We start from the raw sequence: 17941 nt of genomic DNA on the forward strand, positions 1-17941 counted from the left end.
ATACAGGAGGACATCAATGTCTGATGTCCCAAGATGGTCTCATCAACCATAACAACATTGTCAATATTACAACAACAACAACAACAACAACAACAACAACAACAACAACAGCAGCAGCAGCAGCAGCAGCAGCAACAACAACAACAATGTCAACATCAACAACAAATTTCATGGAAATCTCTAATAATTTGCTACTCAGCCATTTATCACTTCCTGTGATATCCTGTCTGCTCTTTCATGAGAGAGAGAACAAAAAGATATGGGGAAAAGGGAGACAAACAAAATTATGCAGTGTATGAGACATGACTTGAACATTCAGCTTTAATACAGACATCACAGTTCAGTGTTCAGTCAAGGAGAGAAGTTCTATTTCTTTAATTGTCCCATTAGTAATCACAGATTAGTGTATCAATAGTGCTGTGACTCAAAGTTAAATCAAGTTTGAAAGAAAGGAGGAAAAAAGCAACTCATAGACTCTATAGAATGTCCATTAGACAAATGCTAGTAAAGAAGTCTTCACTGTATTTATCTCATCATCTAGACTCTTGATCTGGCTTTAAGGGAGTTTTAGGGAGATGCCATGAGAAAGTGCTGTCTGTTTGTCCCAGCCGACATTCACGGCTTGTCAAACACTCATCCCTGCAACTCTGTAAGACAAGAGGAAGAGGACTGCACCGGAGTGGGGAACTGTGAAGCCTGGAGGGGTGTAATGTCACACCATGGTGGCGGGGAGATGCCTTTTCCTGGATACCAAAGACAGCATTCCTCTCATTCACAACACAGCCCCGGAATTCACAACATTACTACATCATCAAACCATCCAAAGAGACAGCATATGAGCCGACCTTCAATGAGGACGTCTGTCCCTTGCTATGCAGTGTGCAGATCATGTTTGGTATTATTTCATCCTACAATCTAAATCTATATCTCTTAACTGTGAAGCATTCTTCACATCTTGCAGCATCCATGGCAATGACAGCTTTAATACTTACAGTACATTTGCAATTGCATTTCACACACTGTTTTGAGGTACTTTCCCTAGAATTCAACATAACACAAATTAACTTGATGATGCATATTTATATGACATTCTTTAACATTAGTCATTATTTTGGGCATGTTTACAAATAAAGTTTGCATCCAGTATCCCCACCACAGATCCTTTGCAAAGTTGATCGTAAAATTAATAATTCACTACATTGACCTGACACACAAAACAGGTGACTGAACAACACAAATAAAGTGATGTTATGTTCCCAGCAGAAATTTCAAATGTGAAGTTGAATATACAGCAGTGCAAAGACATACAGAGGAGGTGCGGTACCTCCTTGGACATACACAGACAGAAAAACACACACACGCACATCACTTGACGTAGTTGACTCCATATTCATCAAGGTCATTTACTGATGGCAAATCATGACGGCTTTTCAAGTAATGGATCGCCATCTAAAGAAAATGATTAGGAGGTCTATGTTTCACCACATCTGAGCTGGCAGACAAAATTAATGACCTAGATAGAAATATCATATTTAATCTTCAGGTCTCCCATCTTCCCTTGTTTCTCTCTATTGAAATAATTTCCCCATCCATCAATCCATTCATTTATCTGTCGTCTAACTCTATGTGACTACCACTGGGGAAACCACCATCACGTCCCTAGATATCCCTTTCTTTCTCCTAAAGCCGGAGAGTAAACATGAACAGTTGATTGATTACAGATGAGAAGTCATTTGATTTTAATAGTCAAGAAGGTAATCTGGGCCCCCATTTCATAAAGGTCGTTGCAACTATCATAAATTGCAGAATTGTGGTCGCTATGGCAGCTGCCAAGCAGTAAGCAATCAAATGTGATTATTAGAGTCATTACCATGGTAACTGCAATTATAGCAACTTTTAATCCTTGTAAAGTCTGTCATGAAATGGGCACCTGGAGTGACTGATGTATAGACAGAACATTTAAAAAAAAAATCTTCTTGCTGAGAAAGTACAGAAATTGTCATGACTAATGAATGAGAATCTCAATAAGTCATACGAGTGCAGTAAATTTCTTGTAATGATTGTACATTGCATTTCTAGACCTCCCCAATTTGCCGAAGCTCCTTGATAAAACTAACTATACACCCATTCACAGAATGCATTATGCCCACTGATTGACCTTATCAGGGTCTATCAAGGATCCTTCTATGATTTTCACAGAGGATGCTGAAGAGTTTATATTTATTGGATTTGGATTTATTGGATTTAGATTTGACCTTCAGGAACTGGGTGATAGCTTTATTGCAGTGCATCCTACCAAAATGATATGTGCATACACACTGCAGCACATTTCATGAGAAAATATATTGATTGTCTTGGTCTGCATTTCTTTTTCATTTTGGTTTCTTTCCATTGACTGTTATAGGGAGCATCTATTTTGAACAAATACAGCATGTCATCATCTTGTAACACAAATACCAATGCCACAGTCACATAATCAAGACATATCTTGAATACGGTACTGTGTTTGATCATTTGTGGTGCAAATAGTGTCTTATTTTCTAATCGTCTGTCCAATTAGTGCACTAAAATTTACCTCAACCTATTTTCCTTTAAAAAAGTGATGCTGTAATCACAAAATGTGATAAATTTAGACTCTTTTGCTCTTTTTTAAGAATGTGTTTTTCTATTAAGATCATTTTTTTTTCCTTCAAGCAGTCTGCTGATAATAAATGAAAGTGAGTATAAAACACCCAATGACTCCGAAAGTACATTGTATATATACATTAGAGGGAATTCCACCATAGAGGGCACCAGGCTTGGCCTACATCACATTTCATGGCAAGAAACGTGGAACATTGGTAGCATCAGCTTTCCAAGTCCTGCACAGGATACAAGTAATGATGCACCTCACTTGCCAGCAAGAAAAAAAACAAGAAGGCACAATGAGAGACCATATGTCATCTCTCCTGATGAAATCTTTCGTGTGTAAAAACTGCATGAATCTGAGCCAATTTTCATTTATACGAAATACACAGCCTGCAGAAAGGATTCCTTGTTTACAGAGCTGCTCTTGGTTCGGGAGCCATTTTCCATCAAAAGCACTGCACAAGATATGTAAGATGGTTCGAAGACATTACCATTCCATATCAATACATGCATTAATACACACACACACACACACACACACACACACACACACATGATGAAGGCAACGTCCCATGTTCATATTTTCTCTTCTCCATAACCTTGCTTATCTGCATGCATCTATACACTAGATACTCCCGTCGAGTCGTTATGCATAGATGACGCTGGGTGTAAAATGTCAGGCGAGTCCCATGACAGATAGCGAAGCCGCTTATCAGTGGAGTGGTGGACACCAATCCCAGAAACGTTTCACTGCAATCTCCTCTGGAGACGGTAAGAGGCCCACAAATAGGGCTGCAAGTTTCATCAGGCCAAGGCAACTTAAGAAAATACATCTATGGAAGACCAGTTTATAATGCCAAGATGATAATAATAAATCATACTTTATGATGATGATGATGTCAAAAGTAATGATGAAGTACTGATGATTATGAAATGATTACAATAAAAATGGTAATCATCAATATATTCATAGTAATAATAAAGGAAAGTTATAGTATTAATTGATAAGCACATTAGAAGGCAAGCTGAATACAACAGACATAGGAGAACTTGTTTGAAGGTAGCTATGTCATGCGTTTTAAGAGACAAACTTTTTCTATTTCCACATCTAAAACCTAAACGATTGGGGGAGGGGGGGGGGAGGGCTGAGGGGAGAGAAAACTATTTTAAATCTCTTCATGCTAGACAAGCTCATCTACATAAAAGCAACAACATACCATAGAATTGGGTGCGTGACAAAAATGGTGAGTCTGGAATGGAAGCTAATATAAAATATGGGGGATATATAATGCCATGGGTTTTTTTGTTATTTACCCAGCATAGTCTCTTGCAGCTAATGTCTGTAAAAGCAACGTACAAAGTGAGAAACCTAGCTCTCAAACAAATTTCTGCATCTGTTTTCGAGATGGGAGGGCACACAGCCATTATATTCCTCCATTGGTTGCAGTTAGCCAAGGCATCATGATTGCTTCATAGAGTACTGAAAGAATGTCAATACCTGTGGCTAGCAGATATCTTTTAAAAGGCTAAACTAATCACTCCTTCTTTAGAGCAAAATACCAAGTTGACTACCTTCTGACTTTAGAGCAAACGTAAATTTATTTCTATGTCACAGAGATACATATGAGACATAAAGGTTAGATGGAGATTTTCACTGCCCACTGACCTTGTCAAAAATGACTATGTACCACATACTGTAAAACATGATATATTCGCGGTATGAAAATTTCGCGAATTGGAGCCAACGGCCTTTCTCGCAGCATGAAATTTTCGCGAATTGCCACTGGCATCCAATGCATATTGTGTAGGCAAGAACTTTCGCGTCATTTCAATTTCGCGAATTTTGGTGCTCGCGAAATTCGCGAAATTAAAATGCACGCAAACATTCCTCGTTTTACAGTAAGCAGAAAAAAACAGCAGTGTTCTATCATTCCATTCTATTGCAGAAATTCTCCAAAATACACATCTGTATCTGTATCAATCATGATTCTATGTCTGCAATGATCATTCAATCTCTTCCACTGAGAATCATGTGCATGTAGTTTGTGATTCCCACTGATACACAGAGACATGCATGATACATGAATGCGATGCCAGACACACACACATACAGAAGCCCAAGAAATTGTTGTTACGTACAGAGTTACACGTATCATCTATATTCACACCCATAGACGCCAACCACAAATCAACACTACATATTTGCCAATTCCATAGATCCTGACCCAGTTTCACTGAGTAATTTTGCCTCAGAGTACTAGAGTAATTATAAATGACATAAATTTCACCAAATACCCCAAATGTAAGGCCTGGTACGTAATCAAAATACAGCAATTAAGTCAAAGATACTGATTAGCATATGACTAACAGTCCCAGTGGAATACCCAGCTAGATGATTGATAAACATCATATTATTAATGCAATCATAACAAAACATAATTGAAATGAACACAAAAACGTATGCATTCTTGCCAGCAATATATATGCGATGTCTCCTGTGACTCCTTCAAGCTGAATTTGATATTTCAAAAATTTTCTTTCGATACAACAAAGGTACAAAGAATTAAAAGTCTTTTCTCCATACATCTCCATAATGGTACGCATATAGGATTCTATGCAATCACTCCCATATGCTTCACGTTGCCAGAAGCCGTGATCAAATTACTCGCACTGAGCTTCCTCTATTTGGCATTCCAAATAACGTCATGCAATAGATTAAAAAAAGCAATAATAATGCGGCCGTCATCTCTGCTGAAGCTCACATGCACATGCAGGAGAATTTGATGAGCTGAGGAACGGGCAATCCCGTAGAAAAACAAACGATACTCTGCGGGATACTTGATACGACTCCAGAGAGCGAGTCGACGGTATATCCTCTCTGACAGGACTGAAACCCTCGTGGGATCGGCCGAAATGCCACGGACAAAGCGATAGCCAAACCATGAAGACAGGGCTTTCAACAAAAAAAAAAGAAGAAGAAAAAAGAAAGCATACATCTTCGATGTCTGCATGCTCCCATTAATTAAAGGGAAAGTGTACCCAAATACTGTACATATATGTGGATTGAGTATGAAAAAATGCAGCAATATCAGTAGAACACACCAGTGAAGTTTGAGGAGAGTTGCACAATCCATTCAAAAGTTGTGGATTTATAAAATTTTTGGTGCCGCCATCGCTGGATGAGAAGGCAACAACAGTTTGTGATATCATAGCAGAACAATGATATAAAGAAAATACAAAGAAAATTTGACAGATTCTCTAGCAAAATGAAAGAGCACTTGAGTTACCTCTTTCAGAATGCAGGGGGAACAATATTGCCTTTCACATACATAAATATGCTAGTGACTAAACAAGGAAATGTGTGTTTTTCAAAGAAAATTACATTTTGGGGAATTCTCTTCATATTTTCTTGAAATCGTTGTCTTAAAGTGACATCACAAACTGTTGTACTCTTCTCATCTAACAATGGCAGCACCAAAACTAGAACAATTCATAAGTTTTGAACTGATGGTCTGATTTTCTCAAAACTTCACTTTTGCATTCTTTACTTGCATTGCTGCATTCATTCAATTCACAAGTATATAAATTGATTAAACTTCCCCTTAAGGACACAGACATCTGGCTAAGATTCACATTTTACCAGATGAACAATTTATGGAAGATGTGACGAACTAGAAAATATCTGACTTTTTTAAAGGTTGACTGCTCATTACTTTAACAAATGTATCACTCTTTATAAAAGGTTTAAAAAAGTATCAGAAAGTACGAATTGATCCGAAATATGACAATGAACAAGGCATTCCTGGCAAAATACAAAGAAACAAATTATCGAGCTGCATGAAACAGGCACATAAAGAGAAAAGTCTATGACAGGAAGCCATATGAGCACTTGTATTCATGTTTTCACAGATCAATAGATTTGATGAAAATGATAATTAATCACTTTCACAATATAATGAAAAAAAGTCAGACATCCTTTTGATCTGAATTTCATATACTCAGAACAATTCACATAGAAAATATGTAAAAAAATGGAATAAAAAACATTTTAGGTACCAAAATGAGTTTATTTTCCCAAAGCTTTAGCAAAAGGAAGAAAAGATGAATTGTTAACGACAAACCTTAATGCATTTCCGAGCAGATTCGACATCTGACTACAAATTTGGAAAGTGGTTACATCTAGCGCTTCCAGAAAAAACTTACACAAACAAACACATAAGGAGCCACATAGATGGTTTCCCCAATAGGTATAATTAGGCTACTATTTAGAAGTCAACTGAGGACAGACTAAATGCCTCCAAAGATTCCAGTAATTGCTCCTATTGGCATGTTAGGGGCCAACAGACTTCCCATCTGATCCAGAGCAAGTGCACTCAAGGAAATATTAATTTGGCATGATACCAGTTTTGACTAGGATCGTGACTTCATGTGATTATTTTTCAAGATATGGGAGCTTGGAGTCATCACATCATTAGTAATTCCGGACTTCAACCAAATAGCTGTCGGAAAAAGGGCCATTGATGCTATTACTGCTCATTTGGTTTTGGAAACTTTTGTCTGTCTGCTTCTGCAGTTAAGCACTTGTGTCTAGGACTGATGTCTACCCCTGCTCAGACGGTCTGCAGTAATAATGCAAAGCCAAATCACAGAATTACGCTGAAGCTGCCACCATGGTTTTTTCATTTTAGTTCGCTGGAGTAAACTGGGGGGGGGGGGGGGGGGAGGGGTACGAATGATGATAGTCAATAGAATCAAGGCTAGTAACCCTGATCGAATGTCCCTAGATGCTTAATCACGAGATGTATGTCATCATGTTCAGCATTATCATCTGACCATATAAACAGCAGCACATACATCCACGACACGAATAACAATGAAGCTAAGATCAAATAAAAGACATACTGGGACTACAGTACACCATAACATAACCAGCCATTACTAACCCTTTAACATTCCTGCAGCATCACAGTGTTGTTCTGCATGATAGATGCACGTAGTGTAGTATCCACTAACATGAACATGAATATCCTTACTAAAAAACACAAAACATCTATGCTCTTTGCATATTGAATAGAATTTTTGTTTTCATCTCATGTGAATGCCACTACACACATGACATTACACGACATGATGAACGTTTAAATTGATATAGCTACCACTATTATAATTATTCTTGTTTGGATCAATGATCGAAAGTGTGACCTTCATATTTCAATTAATGAGAGAACCAGACATCTAGATCACGTCAACAAGTCAAGAAAAGACCCTCTTCCTTATGTATCACCAGCAAGCAAAAACCAGCCTCAGAAATCATTTGGCATATTTGCCATTTTTTTTTCTGAGTGCGCTAGTTCCTCTAATCCTGAGAGAATGAAACACCCATTTGTTGCATGCATGCTGAAAAGGGAAGTGTATTAAACAGGATTCCATGGTGAGAACATTTACAAGAGCAGCACCTTTGAATTTGTTGCAGTGATTCACTCTGACATGGTCTACGTCTATGAATTTGTCTGGTAGAAAGACAGTCTGTCTCCAGACGTAAGGACAAATCTTACTCAGCCATTCGAACAACCCACAGGAAACATCATTTAGTATCTGGCATCTGATGGTGTGTGGGACTTGTACTTCATTCTTTCCTAATCTACCTTTCTGCCCTCCATTTGATTTTCACACCTCCTGAAGTCATTCACTTACAAAAACTTTCACCATATGTGTGTCATCTGTCTTTTCATCCCTAATAATCCCTTACAAATCGATCTTGCAGTATGATATCTTTCCCCTCAGCCTGTTTTTAAAATATTGCATGTCTAAGGCCGTGTTTATGCTTCCCTTTTTCGGGCCAGAATCAGCATTTTGAAACGTGATTAGTGCAAAACGCTGTTGCATTCATGCTCACTTCGACAGAAACGCCGATTCAAAACGCCGACCCAAAACGCACAAAAAGGTGCGTTTACGATCGGCGTTTCTGAGTAATCACATTTGACGGGGAAGCATAAACGCAACAGCGTTTCTAAACACGTTTAGAGTGACGTCATCTAAACGCCTTTCCGGTTCATGTGAAAAAGCGCGCGCCTGGCCAGCCAGCTACCTTGGCCTGCGCAGTTTTCCCATGTACTGTGAACGCATGTCTTTCCCAGCTGCTCTCTCAGGCCAGGCCACCAATCGCAGCACGTGCCCCAATTTGACCTGCCTCTGCTGAGGTCAGCGAAGTAATAGCAAACGCTCTCTCCAAGGCTCGAAGAAAGTGAGCATAAACAGTGCTCCCGTGAACAGCGTTTTGAATCAGCGTTTCAAAACGCTGATTCTACCTTCGCAAATTGAGCATAAACACACCCTAAGAGGTTTGATAGTATTGCCCTGATGTGTATTCTCACTATATATAAACTATGCATGAGGTTTTAATCATCAGTTCTTATTGGTTGAAATTTAGTTCCAATTCCTTGTTGCATAAATCTCTGGCCTTAATATGCAGTTTAAAAAAATATCACAGCATGGATATATCAATGTGAAAGCTGTCTACAAAATGATTCTTATATATATGATAACACCAGATCAGTGAAAATCTTGTCACCATAACAGCCAAATTACACAAGTCATTGCAAGGAAGGTATAAAGTTGAAACGTAATTGCTATCCTACAGGTTAATCATTTTTTCCTTTTATAAAGGCAGTGGCTTTCCCTGTCAGAATGAATAGATGAACAAAAATTATGTGTATTTCTTGACGAAAGAAGAGGGGAAATGTACACTTAGTAAAAAAAGAAACTTAAGTGGAATTTCATGTCCATGATAATAACAGGAAAATATTTTGCAAAGTATGCCCTTGAAATTTCATATTCATTGACTTACATATCTCCAAAGTGTCACATCTCTGGTATTTGCTTGAACATAGTAACTTGTTCTCAAGACAACTTTCTCTTCGATCTATTTTTTTCCCCCAGTGAGCCGGCTGCAGATTTCTCACAAATACAGAAGTGCACCTTCTTGCTTACAGTTGCTACAGCTCGGCACCCATCTGATACAAGTCAACTGGAATCATGTACCATTTGCCCGCTACAGGGAGGCATGCTGTCACAACACGCTACACAAGCTCTACATAAAGACTGTGCATCCTCCCACCTTTCTACCCCAGCCATTTGGCTCTACCTGTCCCCTCCAATATCCCCACCCCTGGCATGACATGGGAGCTCCTCCTGTCAGAATCCAATGAATTCTACCTGGCATGCTAACCATATTCTCACAGGTCTGCAAAGTGCATGTTAAAAGATAAAAGAGTACGCCTCTGGGAAGGTGTGCATATTGCCTACATCTTAACCCCCCATCTTCCTCCTCATCCTCCTCCTCCTTCTTCTCTATTGATCCTTATTACTTAAATCCCATGCGCCTGCCGCTGATCCCTACATCACACTGGAATCTCCCTTATCTGCAAGGCTGACCCTGATTTGGTTCGATACCAGCGGCTACTAACTCACGGTGAAATACCCACAGAAAGTCACCTTACCTGTCAATGTACTATTGAGAGGAATCTGCTCTGAGATCAACTATCCTCCAGCATTGGGAGCTGAGGTGACTGTTTTAGTCCCCCTCCCCCCCCCCCCCCCTCATCCCCTCCCCCTCCCATTTGCCTGCTCCAACCCATATTCTGTATTCTTTCTGATCATTCTCTCTTTTTTTCTTTAACCAGTCATAAAAGTTTGTTTGTTTGTTTGTTTGTTTGTTTGTTTGTTTGCTTTTATTTCTGCATTCAATCAGATGCAATTTGAATGCAAACTTCAAAAAGTACAAAGACAAAGAATAACAAGTGCAGTGAAATAAATCGATAACAGTACATAAATAGATTCACATAGGTGATTGCATTGAGCAATGTAGATACACAGAAACATAAAATAAAATATACAGTATTTTTCAGTAAACAACAGAGATAATTGAATGCAGGAGACCACCATCATAAGCGATTAAGCTTGAAATGGATGGAGGCCTCATAAAATGACTATCCAACGACATAACTCTCTTGGAGGAAGGTGATCAGGTGAGTGCAGTGCAGTTGCAGGTGAGAGTGCAAGATGCAGTTGTAGGAAGAAAATTGAGATTGACAATAAGATGACAATCTATATTATAAATATTTGTTAGCTCAATTGGTTTGGAGAATATAATTGTATCAAATATCGTTTAAGTGAAGCTTTCAAAGAATAAATACTTGAACAAGACTTTATATTATCCGGGAGATTATTCCAAATATCCGGACCCGAATGTCTTATAGATTTGTGTGTCACTAATAATTTGGGATTCAAAAGGTGGAAATTTCTACATATACGAGTAGGGTACGAATGGACAGAAGTATTAAACCTAAACATGTTATCAAACGATGATGGAAGTTGATGATGTATATATTTGAACATAATTACTGCTACTTGAATAATATTCAAATCAAAAACCTTCAATGTTTTAAGCTCATGAAATAAAGAATCAGTATGAGCCAGAAAATGCGATCCTGTACAAATACGTATAACTTTCTTTTGTAATCTAAATATAGAATTTATTTTGGTACTTATATATGGGAGAATTAAGGAATTATATAATAGAAATAAAGTTGAACGAGTTTTTTTTGTTTTCATTATTTCTGTACATAGACCTACACAGAATTTTCTGTCTAGGGTCAGTAATATTTCATAACAAATTGCAATATAACCAGGGAGGAACAAGGTCACTCCAGCTCACCCACACAATTCTGAAAAAAAAAATCAAATCAAACAATTCAAACATTTCTTTCTTGAATTCCATGCTCCCTTTAAGAAAAATAAATGCCTCATGTACAAGCAGAGGAAGATAATCAAACTTCCATGTAATCTTTACTTGTCACAGAAAATAAAGAATCTGGATCACCTGGTACAAATTTTTACTTCTTCTTTTTTCTTCCCTTCTTATCCCTCTCCTCCTCCTCCTCCTTAACCCCCTCTCCCTCTTCTTCCCCCTTCCCCTCTCTCTCTGCCCCCTTCAAGTCCCACTATCTCTTTTAAATTCTCATCCAGAGCTGCATGCACCAGAGGTGAAGCAGCATTGATTGTAGGATATCACATGGCTACCCAGGTTTCACTGGGCTGATGGGGGTGGGGTCAGCGGGAGAAAGAATGACTCATTCCAGTATGAGAGGAAGCAATGGTTGCATTACCCTCATCCCATCGCTGGCCTCTACTTCTCCGGCCCATTCTCCATCCCTGAAGATGCGCATCTCAAATCTTCCCTGCCGAGATAAACATCACTTTTATCTCACTCTCCTCTCTCTCCTCCTACAACACGACACAAAGTCAACCATATTTATCGCCTCCAGATTGTATTTACAGGATTCCTCTGCTGCGCTTGCCATAAGACTTTCACAAACTCCATCTCAAAATGACACTGACATTGATACTGACAAGATGCCCAGGGTAATTAAAGAGCCAATGTCTCCATCACATCACCCTTTTCTCCTTTCCAATCTCAGTAACTCAAACTATTCTTTCTTTTTTCATCATTTCTGCTATATAGTGCATATTTTCTCCTGCTTAAAAAACAACAACAAACAAGCAAAGTTACATCTTACATCAATTGCAAGTATAGAGCTGAGTCATACTCTGGTTACAAAAAAAAAAGAAAGAAAGAAAGAAAGAAAAGGGGTATAAAGCTTAGAAAGCGATTATATTGCAAAGCCAAAAAAGGGCATTTTGAGGAAGCATGAAGTTAGCATGCATATTGTTGGAAACTACAAGAAAATATGTTACACATATTATACACACTAAAGAGCATTTCTGTCAACCATCTCCACCTTACTGTTGTCAGTCACAAAACCTGTAGTATTAGCACTACTTTCCCGAAGGGCTCTACATTCATATCAACAAAGGTACTGCCGTAAAATGTATCTTTCTGCATTTTTTCCCCAAATTGGGATCCGGAGAACCATTGCGGGCACGAAACTGAATCTGACAATGGGTGATTTCATGTTTGGTGCTAGTGCTAGTATTATTGTTATCTCAACACTACCACCAGCAATAAAACTGAACATGAATCAGTCAGTGTTAGCAGGTTAAAGGGTGTGTACAGTTCTGGTTGAGGTGAGGATTTTAATAGCTTTTAACGTTTTGCGAGATATTCAGAAACCACTCTATGAGATGTCAAAGAGCATGAAATTCTAAGGAGTATCAAAAGTTTATTTCATGAAAATCGGTTTTGAAATGGCTGAGATATCCAAAAACAAGGTGAAACAAAGAGACCCTAATAAAAGGCGTGGCCTGTCGCCTTTTATTATATCACTTTTTTTGATATCTCAGCCATTTGAAAACCAATTTTCATCAAATAAACGCTGAATCCTTCTTAAAATTACATGCTCTTTCATATTTCATAAGAGGTTTCTCATTATCTCACTTTGGAATGTTATAAACCTGAATTCCCACCTCAACCAGCACTGTATAGTCCCTTTAACCTCAACATTATGGCATATTTCTGGTAGCTGGTTATGGGCCTGGTGTTGAACATCATCTGCCGAACCGGGCTCCACTGTCTCATTCTTGGTGATTTACATACTTCTTCCACATTGGCTAACACTATCAGAGCCTCTAGGGATTATCGTATTTGTCATTTCAAGTTCAGTGTCAGTGTTAGTGTTGCTATGTGCGAGACCCAAATTCATGTCCATGAATGCACGTTGTACGTGCATAATCTATGCAATGGTTCGCTGCGGAACATACGTGAGCACTTTCAACATGGTTACATAAATCTGAGCCTGGCAGGAAAACGAAGATCATCGTATTTTGGAGAAAAGAGGAAACTTGTTACATCTTAATCCGTCTTCCCCATTATGTGTCTAAAACTAAGCAGTCATGGCTACATCTTTCAACGTTTTTGACTTGAACAAAGTGCCATTACTTTTTTCGTCACACAGTTCCTGCAGACCTTGTGGTAGTTTGATGCCAACACTAGGTGTTGGGGATTGATAATTGTGACTGGTATTGCTGTCGAGTAGGGCAGTAGTTTGGGAGATGGCACTAGGACCCCGTTTACAGTACGGGGCTGGGCCAAGCCGGCCCTACCTCAATTGCAAGGCCGAGCCCCGCAATTTTGTCCGTTTACACTGCCGGGCTCGGCCGCGCTTTTGATTCAAACCTTTCAATATTTTGTCGTTTGTGGCGCTCTGCTTGTAAACAAACGCAATTTGGTATTGTCTCGTTTTCAGACCCTTTGCCAACTGAATTCCGTGGAAGTCGCCGTTCCGGCAAAGGCCTTTGCCGAAGGAAAAAATCCTTTGCAGGACAAAACCACCTTAAACTATACTAGTTTTTGACGTTGAGGGGGTTAAAATCCTGAATACCGAAATAGTACAGGGAGAGGGTTTGGAAGCCAGACTAAAATTGGCCGCGCATTTGGCCCAGTTTGCGTTTACACTGAGAAAAGGCCGGGCTCGGCCGCAGCTCGGCCACGGCCAAGACCACCTCCAGAGCGTGGCTAAATGCGCGGCCAATTTTGGCCTCGCATTTGGCCTTTTGCGTGTTTACACTGAAATGAAGGTGGGCTCGGCCGCGGCTCGGCTGCGCCTTGCACTGTAAACGGGGTCTAGCATCAGCACTAGCAGCAAACTTGAAATGACCCAATAAATGCGACATTCATGAATCAAACCTAAGCTCTTCTGTTAATAAGTCCATGGCATTATCCACCTGACGTGACACCACAGTTTGCAGTCCTATGAGCTACACAGGCACACACATCATAGCAGTATGATAGAGTGGGGGAGGTGTACAGTAAGAGGTATCATCAGTCGTAGGGTGGGATTTCACGGAGCACGCGAACGATTTGCGAAGGACGCGAATGACAAAATCCAACATTCGGAAAAGTTTTTCTCCGAATGTTTTCCGACAATGAAGCCGAAAACTATTCTTGCGCAATTTGTGCGAAGTTCCCACGACGTATGTGCGATTGTCGTGTGTATCATTGCTAAAGTACAGCATGTTACGCACACGAAGAACACGCGACGGAAATGCGAACGAAACATTTTCAATAATCATGGGAGAAAATGTAGCAAGGAGAGGTGGAAGCAAGAAAAAAATCAACTCAAAAAGCTTTCTCGAGTTGATTTTTTTTTCTTTCCTGTATTTCTCCTTTCTTTTTCTCTCATTTCTCTATCGTGTGTTTGCCTACATTTTTTTCCCCCTAGGACGTATCTCGACTAGTAAAGCATTTGTTCCTTTTTTTTTTTGCAGTTCCTCCAACACATAATCTCTATAGTTCAAATGAAATTTACATACTTAAAGGGAAGGTAAACCCAAAGAACAATGTGGAGTGAGTGAAAGCAGCAACATTAGTAGAACACATCAGTGAAAGTTTGAGGAAAATCGGACAATCGATGCAAAAGTTATGAATTTTTAAAGTTTTGGTGTTGGAACCGCTGGATGAGGAGACTACTAGAGGATATGACGTATGAGTGGACAACAATACAAAGAAAATATAAAGGAAATTCAACAAAAATTCACTTTTCTAGAATTATGAAAGAGCAATGGACCAACCGCTTTCAGAAAGCAGGAAGAATAATTGCTACCCTTAACATATGTCAATATCAAGTTGATGGAATTTGTAATTTTCATGAAAAATGGATTTTTGCAGAATTTTCTTTATATTTTCTTGGTATTGTTGTCCACTCATACGTCATAACCTCTAGTAGTCTCCTCATCCAGCAGTTCCAACATCAAAACTTTAAAAATTCATAACTTTTGCATCGATTGTCCAATTTTCCTCAAACTTTCACTGATGTGTTCTACTAATGCTGCTGCTTTCACTCAATCCACATTGCTCTTGGGGTTTACCTTCCCTTTAAGATTGATTTTAAGTGTATTCTGCGATTTTTTTTTTGTATATCAAATATTCTTTCTCTTTGCTAGTCTTTGATTTCTTTCGTTACTATAGTTGTTAATATTTAATTGTTTGATGTTTAGATGTATACTACGATTTTTATTTGTAGAAAATGTACAGGGCATACATCCCTCAAACGTGCGCTAAACGTTCGCGAGAATGTCTCAAAAGGTACGCGAACAGTTCGCGATTACGTCGTAAAATGATCGGAAAAACTTCGCAGATTTCGCGTAACATACGCGAGACATTCTCCGAAGTTTCGGAGTCTGTTTGGGGTTTCACGAACATTTTGCGAACATCGCGCGTGTCTTGCGAAGGTCTTGCGCATATGACGAAGCTTTAAAGACACTTTCGAGAACAATTCACGAGCAAATCCCGACTAAGTGTGCGGAAAAGGTTCGCAAAAAATTTCAAACTTTTTTGAAATTATCGCCGAAGTAAAAACGACATTCGCGAACAATTGACGACGCTTCCGAACCCTCACGTTTGTTTGGCGATCTTTTGCAGACTAAAATGCGAATGCTGGATTTTGCCATTCGCGTCATTCGCAAATCGTTCGCGTGCTCCGTGAAATCCCACCCTTACTGATGGTTTCTGGACAGCCTCTAAAGATGTCATAGAAGCATCCAGGGGGGCCATGTTATGACACTCAATGTTTTGAGGGACCTTGGTAATTGACTACATTACAGAGATCAGTGAGCTAATGGCGATGTCAGGTTGGGGTAAACCACAACATGGGGGAAAGAGACACGAACCGGTTGCCAATATACTTATGCATTTTGAGAAAATGTGCAGATTTTTTGCAAACACATTGTTAGGCAGATGTCCTTGTTGATTTGCAATGATGGGATGAAATGATTGCTTGGCAGAGCAAACATGGCAGAACTAATGCTCTTGGATCCATACATGACAAGTCAAATTGGTCAACAAATGTACTGTATGTACCTTGGGACTGGTTGCCAATTTTGAATGAGGCAATATGGCATGACAAACCTGCCGTAAGTCTGCTTTTCATTCCTGATTCTGATTTTAGATATCTGCATTCATACATTTTCGTTTAGCTATCACTGGTTTTTGCTCTCAGATAGAATTACCCCTCATAAATTTTTACATGATCATTGGCATACGTCACATTTCTTTTCACAAGGTGATTAAATATTGCATGATGCTGCATAGAAACATTGGTGCCTAATATTTTCTACAGCACAGTAAAAGCCAGAATTAAAAAACAACAACAAAAACAGAATATGCACTGCAATATTTACAGCTAATGCTTCTACCATGTGAAATTACTACAGGGAGAACAGACGACTTTGCACCCACAGGGGCTGTGCGAATCATTATGCATCCTAATGACGTGCTACTGTTCACTCTGTTACACCACTGGATGTGATAATCATTTATTCAGGGCTTCTTTTTTTCTCCCTCTTCACCATTTAAAAGATAATCATTCTCCTGATCAGTATTCCTCACAAATATTCTGTATTCTAAGGGAAAGGAAAATGCTTGATAAAATTCATTTCCCCTTCTAGCTATGGATTCATCGTCTTTCATCATTTATGATATGCTGAATGGCACAAAAATGTTCCATTTTGTTCATGTGGAGCCTCAGGCCTTGCTAATTAGATGCTGATGGGTATGATTTGAGCTTAAATGTATGGTCTAATTTTAGTCATTCTTACAGAATGGCATTTTTCACACTTATGAATGCAGTGAAAAAGAAAGTGCAGCAAGCCAAGCTTAGTGGCTAAAAATATAACCTGAGAATGAGATAGCTTTAGTACAGGACAAATTTTTGACTAGTGAAATTAATCTGATATATATCTTTCTGAAAAGATTTAGCCTGCATGAGAAGCATGAAATAACTCACGCCAAGTTTTGCTCTGGTCATTGTGTATACTTGTACCTTATTTACAGTGGTATTTTTAATATCTGGTTCAGCCATACAGTACTGCCAAATCAGCCTTTTTAACGTCCCTGGATCAAGCAGGCCCACTGCACATGCCCAAGATCATAAAAGAGTTAAAATTACATCAATGTCAATACATTTAATAAAGCAGCAAAAACATCAAAGTGATCTACATTGCTAGCTAGTCATGAATGAATGAAAAGGGATGGGAAAACAATGAAATATATGATAAAAAGAGGGACATATATGCTAACACTTCTTTGAAAATTTATGTGATTGAAGCACAAACGCAATGATGTGAAGTGTCAAGATCATGCTGAATGAAGACAATGAAAAGATATCGCACATTGCAAAGAAGACTCACCACAGTCCATCAAACATGACATCTTACGTCTAGCATAATCCTGGACTACTCCAGTCGGATTTGAACAGAGTATATCCAATGTTCTCCAGAAAAATCACTCAAGAGGTTTGCTGCATATACACAGTCATTGCGCTCCAAGAGCTGTGGAGTTTTCCAACAGAATATGATC

At 39.0% G+C, this 17941-nt stretch overlaps 1 protein-coding gene across 2 annotated transcripts in view; it reads right to left on the minus strand.

Moving 5' to 3' along the window:
* LOC139709086 (adenomatous polyposis coli protein-like) overlaps positions 1 to 17941 on the minus strand; it is a 115349-nt gene that overhangs the window by 18801 nt on the left and 78607 nt on the right. The gene's annotated exons all lie outside the window — the stretch shown is intronic.

The sequence above is a fragment of the Diadema antillarum genome, unplaced genomic scaffold, assembly GCF_040938485.1.
Source record: "Diadema antillarum isolate AM-2024a unplaced genomic scaffold, OU_Dant_1.0 seq00001405_RagTag, whole genome shotgun sequence".
In the NCBI taxonomy this organism is placed as follows: domain Eukaryota; kingdom Metazoa; phylum Echinodermata; class Echinoidea; order Diadematoida; family Diadematidae; genus Diadema; species Diadema antillarum.